Raw genomic sequence first — 6,953 nt, 5'->3', positions numbered from 1 at the left:
TAATTTTTTGTGTTTTTAGTAGAGACAGGGTTTTTCCACATTGGCAAGGCTGGTTTCAAACTCCCGACCTCAGGTGATCCACCCACCTCGGCCTCCCAAAGTGCTCGGATATCAAGCATGAGCCACTGCATCTGGCCTTAGTTATTTGGAGAGTAAACAAAACTGACAAAACTTTAGCTAAATTGACAGAAAAAAAGACTCAAATTAGAAAAATCAGAATTTAAAGTGAGAACATTATTTTCAATTCTAAAATAACAAAAAAAATTATAACATAGTTCAATGAACAAGTATACACCAATAAATTGGATACCCTAGATAAAGCAGAAAAATTTCTAAAAGCACTAAACTAAATCATGAAATATAGAAAGTCTGAATATATCTGTAATTATGTCAGTAATCAAAAATCTCCCAACAAAAATAATTATTGGAGGTGATGCCTCCAGAGATTAATTCTAGCAAACATTTAAAAGTAAAATAACACTAATCCTTCTCAAACTCTTCCAAAAAATTATAGATCTAGGAATACTTTCTAACTCAATCTCTGAGGCCAGAATTTCTCTGATATTAAACCCAGACACCAAGACACTTTAAGAAAACAGAACAACAGACCAATGTCCCTTATCAACATTAATGGAGAATTTCTAGACAAAACATTAATGAATTGAATTCAGCAGTATATTAAAAGAATTATATACCATAACCAACTGGAAATTATTTTTGAAATGCAAGGATGTTTCAACATATTAAAATCAATGCAATAAACTCCACTAGCAGAATGAGGGAAAAATAATACCAGGATGATAATATTTACTGATGGAGAAAAAGCATTGAACATAATCCAACACTCTTTCATGATGAAATTACTCAACAAACAAGGACTACAAGAAAACTATCTCAACATAATGCAGGTCATATATAAAAACCTATAGTGAACATTATATTTAATATTGAATGACGGAAAGTTGCTCCTCTAAGATCAGGAATAAGGCAAGGAATCCTGCTTTTAATAGGTCTACTCAACAAAGAATTAAAAGACCTAGCCAGAGCAATTAGGCAAGAAAAAAATAAATGACATTGAAAGTAAAATGTTAAATTATCTCTGTTTGTAGCTTGTATGATGTGATATGTACAAAGCCCTGAAGATTGTAGAAAATTATTTAGAGCTTATAAACAAAATTTCAATATAGCAGAATACAAAATAAACACAAAATTAGTTGCATTTATACACACGAACACTGAAAAATCTAAAAAGAAAATTAAGAAAAAATTGTAATTTACGATAGCATAAGATTAAAATACTTCCGAATTGGCTTAACAAAGGAAGCAAAATAATCATAAAATAAAAACTACAAAACATTGTTGAAACAAATGAAAGAATACATCAATATATGGGAAATCATTCCATGTTCATGAATCGGAAAAGCTAATATTTTTAAGATGTCAATATTACCAAAAGTAATCTACATACTTAATTCAATCCTTTTCAAAATCACAATGCCTTTCTTTTTTACAGAAATAGAAAAATCTATACTAAAATTTGTATGAAATCTCAATGGACTTCAAATAGAAAAAGGAATCTTGAAAAATAAAAAAGTCAAAGGACTCACACTTCCTTTGTTAAAACATTACTACAAAGCTACAGTAATCAAAACAGTGTGGTACTGGCACAGAGACAGACATCTTAACCAATAGAGACTAGAGACTATGGAAAAATAAAACATTGTATATATGTTTAATGATTTTCAACAAGTGTATCAAGACCATTCAATGAGGGAAACAACAATCTTTTTAAAAAATATTACTAGGATAATTAGATATCTATATGCAATAAAATGAATATGCATACAATTATTTTGTATATGTTCACCTTGCATCATATACAAAAATTAACTCAAAATGAATCAAAGTCCTAAATGTTAAAGCTAAGACTAAAACTCTTAGAAGAAAACATAAGACAAAAGCTTCATGACTTGAGATTTGACAACTTTTTTTTCAGAAGAAAAAGACACCAAAAGCAAAGACAACTAAAGCAAAGACACCAAAAGCAAAGACAACAAAAGAAAAATATAAACAAGTTGAAATTTATTTTAAAAATCAATCTTAACAACTATCCATACACAAAATTACCTTCACAAGAGCTAAGAAAACCAGGTAAGAGATCACAGAACCTGCTTGTAGCACAACAATAAGAAAAGATAAATTGAGGTTACATAGAAAAAAACAGTTTTATATTATTTACATTGCCCCTCTCTCAACCTCAGGTGGCACTGTGTGGAAAGAGATACCATTCCTTTGGAAGCAAATAGAAAAGTGAGCATAGGACTTTGCCTTGGACACAAACATCAGGTGCATCACAGTAAAACCTAGAAATTAGTAGACTTCCAGAATCCAGGCTCTAGGCTAGTACCCATAGACTGAGCCTCTAGGACTGCCCTGGCACCAGGCTTCAAGGCTGCATCACTGCCAGCTGACTTCAGAGACCCTATGCTCTAGACAGCACTCAGTGACAAATGTGACTCAGTGGACCCTGAGCTTCTTGTGTGCCCCAGTGCCAAGTTGGTCAGAGCAGGTCCTGGGCTTTAGATCCATGCCAGATGGCCTGCCTAGAATCTCTGGATGGCTAACAGTTGAAGGGTTTTCTGAGACAAAACCAGTCTCTGAAGATGAGAATAAATACATACTCCTTCAAATGTGGAGACATTGATTCATGGCCTCAAGGATCAGGAACAATCAGGGAAACATAAAATCACCAAAGGAACAAAATAGAATACCAATGACTGACTCTAAAAAAATGGAGATACATGGTATATCTGACAAAAAATTTAAAATAGGTACTTTTAAGGGAGCTCAGAGAACTTCAAGAAGAGAAATGATTCAATCAAATGAGGAAAATGATAAGTAACTAGAATAAGAAATTGAATGGAGAGACTGAAAAAAATAAAAATAGATAAAATATAAATCCTGGAGCTGAAAGATACAATGAATGAAATGAAAATTGCAATAGAAAAACATCAAGAGCAAAACTGGTTAAGCAGAAGAGTCTGTGAAATCACAGATAAGTTATTTGAAAATATACAAAGGAGAAAGAAAAAAGAGTGAAAAGTAATGAAGAAATTACAAGATTTATGGGAAAACATCAAAAGAGAATTATTTTTAGTCATAGGAGTCTGAAAAAGAAGAGAAGTATAAAGGAGTAGAAATCTTATCTGAAGAAACAGAAGCAGGAAACTTTCCAAACCTGGAGGAAGATGAAAGTATCCATGTAGACAAAAGTTAAAGGTCTCTAATCAGATTTAATCTGAATAAGACTATTTCAAACTGTCAAAAATCAAAGACAAATAGGGGACTCTGAAAGCAGCAATAGAAAATAAGCAAATAGCAAAAAGAATTTCCAATATAGCTAGTAGCAAGATTCTCAGCAAAAACCTTACAGTCCAGGAAAGCATAATGTGATATACTCAAAAGTTTTGAAGGGGAAAAAACTGACAACCAAAAGCCCCAAAGTACTATTTAGAACAAAACTGTCCTTCAGAAATGAATGAGAAATAATGACTTTCCCAGACAAAGAAAAGCTGAGGACTTTATCACCACCAGACCTGTCTTACAAGAAATGCTAAGGAGAGTTCTTCAAGATGAAAGAAAAGGATACTAATTAGTAACATTAAATCATATGCTAGTATAAAAATTACTGAAAAATGTCAGCACATAGATTCAGAATAATATAATACTATAACGATGGTATGTAAAACACATATCTTTAGTATAAAAGGGCATACAATAACATTGTTTTCTCTTTGCATTATTCACATTTATGCTGCTATATGAGTTTCAGAACCTTATTACTTTAACTATCTCCGTCCTACTTCTGTACAACTAAAGTTCAAATTTACTTTCAACACTTTCTACTCTGACTGTAGGAAGAGGAAATAAAGTTATTTTAAAATGTTACCAAATAGACCTTTTGTCTTACAAAACATGCACTGAGTTAAAAGGCTTGCCATATTTATCAGTTTTGCCTTCCAGTCTACTCAGACTACCTACCTACAATATTATTACCTACAGTATTATTACACTGTAATAATCATTGACCATAACACAACTTATATTATTGTCTATGACAAAATAAAGCACTGATTGATATGCCTCCTGATACGATTTGGCTGTGACCCCACCCAAATCTCACTCTGAATTGTAAAAATCCCCACTTGTTAAGGGCAGAGCCAGCTGGAGATAATTGAATCATGGGGAGTGGGGGATGATTTCCCTCATACTGTTCTCCTGGTAGTGACTAAGTCTCACGAGATCTAATGGTTTTATAAATGGGAGTTCCCCTGCATAAGTTCTCTTGCCTGCTGGCATGTAAAATGTGACTTTGCTCCTCTTTTTGCCTTTTGCCATGATTATGAGGCCTTACCAGCCATGTGGAACTGTGAGTTAACTAAACCTTTTTCCTTTATAAATTACCCAGTCTTTGATATGTCTTTGTTAGCAGTGTGAGAACAGACTAATACACCTCCAAACTCTATGTAAATTATAGAATGTGCAAATTAGCCACTTCTTGTATAAGATTTTTTAACGTTTAAAATGCATGAAGCGCATAAAGCGTATAAAAGAACAGCAGTATCCTCAGGGTTCGTAGAAAATTGTATTCTGGGTTACCATTCCAGACCTTCTGATTCAGAGCATCTGGGCTTAGAAGCCATAAATCTGTGTTTTACTACGTTCTCCAAATGATAGTTATGCAAAATAAAATGTGTAAACCAGCAGCTTATTTTTTTCAGTAGCAAAATAACATGAGACTTTTCTGGATTATTTCACATAGTAAAGAAAAAATTTGCAGGTAGTTTAGTATTGAATTGCTTGAATAGATGAATAATTAATTTTTTAATAGAACAGATTGAAAATTGTGAAAACTGAATAACACATGTACATAACACATAACACTATGTAATTCATTATTATGTTCATCATCATGGTATTTTAAGATAATCATTTTTATATTTTAATATATTTTTAATCAGTACAATTGTTATAACCAGTGCAATTGGAACATTTATATATTGATTTAATTGATAGCTGTTTTCTTTCTGGAATGTCTTAAATAGAATACTATATCTTTGCATAAGCATGCTATATCATCATTCTTTTTTTTTTTTAATATATATTTCTGCCTCTGCTGTATGTGGAATGTAGTAAGACATTGTTTTTGTTGGTCATAGTTCTGTCATGAACTTACCGTGATTCCTTAAACAAGTAACTGAAATTATGCAAGCTTCAGGTTCTTTCATAAACTAAGCAGTCAAAACTGCAATTTCTTCATCTATAAATTAGGGAGACCTATTTTCTCTCTAACTCTAATGTTCTATAATTTTATGAAACACTATTTGAAACAAGACCAATTTATGGTGATGGATCAAGGAATTATGGGTTGGAGGACTGAGTGGGCTAGGAATCTCCTGAAGAAACAGTTTTGGACAATAAGTAACTGTATAGCCTAGACAGATAGAATAAAATGAAAGGGAAAGCCATTATAAATCTAAGAAAAATTTCTAGGATCTATTCCTTCTAGCAACAGTGGAAATAATTTGGTAATTGTGTCAGCTTCCAGAAAAGAGTTTGCCAAAGAGAAAATAACTTCTATGCAACCTATGAGTTACCCAAACAAGAAAACTCCTTGATAACCAAGGAGTTAGGAGGGATGGTTCTGTAAGGATAAATGTCAGAGAGTTGTGGCTACTTCCAGATTTCAGAGTCTGCTGAAGTGTCACAGATAAACTGGGATAATTAATATGGAAGGCAAGTACATCTACAATTTCTATATATACTTCTTGGAAATAAGGATTAAAGGAACAATGTTGTGTTTAATTATATTTCTTAATATGCTTTAGAGCAAAATTTGCTTATTCCATATTCAATATATTTTCTGAAAGTGCTAGAGGTGAAATTAAGTCACCTCAGATGATTTCATAGCATTAATTGTCTTTGTTTCAAATCTCTCTGAAGAATTTGTATACAAATCATTTATTTGGAAGGTGATTCTAGGAACTTTTAGATTTGAGTTTGAAATAAGAGTGTGAAAGGAAGAAAGTCAACACACAGCATTTAATCAGTATGCTACAGATGTAGGAAATGAGGGGCACACCCACTGTGATTTCTAGGTGATGGCATATAACATGTTTCAGAGTTGTTCAAATGGAGTGGTAAGAAAGCTGGAGTGAATATTTAACATTTTCCAGTTGTCATACATTGAGGTTCCTTCCAAAAGTTTGAACTTCCTGGTACCTACACTCTGCCATATATGTGAGTAGAATATGTTCTTCCAGCCAGAAAAAAAGAAAATGTATGTGTACATATCAGAGTTAGGAACAAGATATATTTGTGCCAAAAAAAAAAAAATTGAGTGGGAAGCCAACAGTTTATTCTACAGCCTATTACTTGCGTTCTTCAAATCCATCTGTATCTCACATTATGTTTCTCATGTCTTTTCACTGATTTTGCAAGATCACAGTCAGTCACAGTTTTAAATACATATTTACATCAAGGGAGTTTGTGGTATAAAATATAGTGAGCACTGCATTTTTTTCCTGATTACTTAAAAAAAAGTTTTATTTTGAAATAATAATTGTAAATATACATGCAATTTCAAAAGATAACATAGAGGTCCCATATACTCTTCACACAATTTTTCCCAACTACAATTAACCGTATGTCTATAATTAGTAATCATTTTATCCCTTTAAACCACAAAGTTTAGATTTCCTTCAACCTCTGTCAACATATCTGGTGATTTCGATTTCTGGCTCAGCAGAATAAAATAGATATTTAACCCTGAGCTATTTTAACACCAAGTTACTCTGTTCTTTTCAGCTCCTTCCTATGTCTATACTTTACTGGTTCTTTACTTTCAACACTTTCTACTCTGATTGTAGGAAGAGGAAATAAAGTTATTTTAA

The sequence above is a fragment of the Colobus angolensis genome, unplaced genomic scaffold, assembly GCF_000951035.1.
Source record: "Colobus angolensis palliatus isolate OR3802 unplaced genomic scaffold, Cang.pa_1.0 Scaffold177, whole genome shotgun sequence".
NCBI classification, from domain to species: Eukaryota; Metazoa; Chordata; class Mammalia; order Primates; family Cercopithecidae; genus Colobus; species Colobus angolensis.
Note: the sequence above shows the minus strand (reverse complement) of the source record.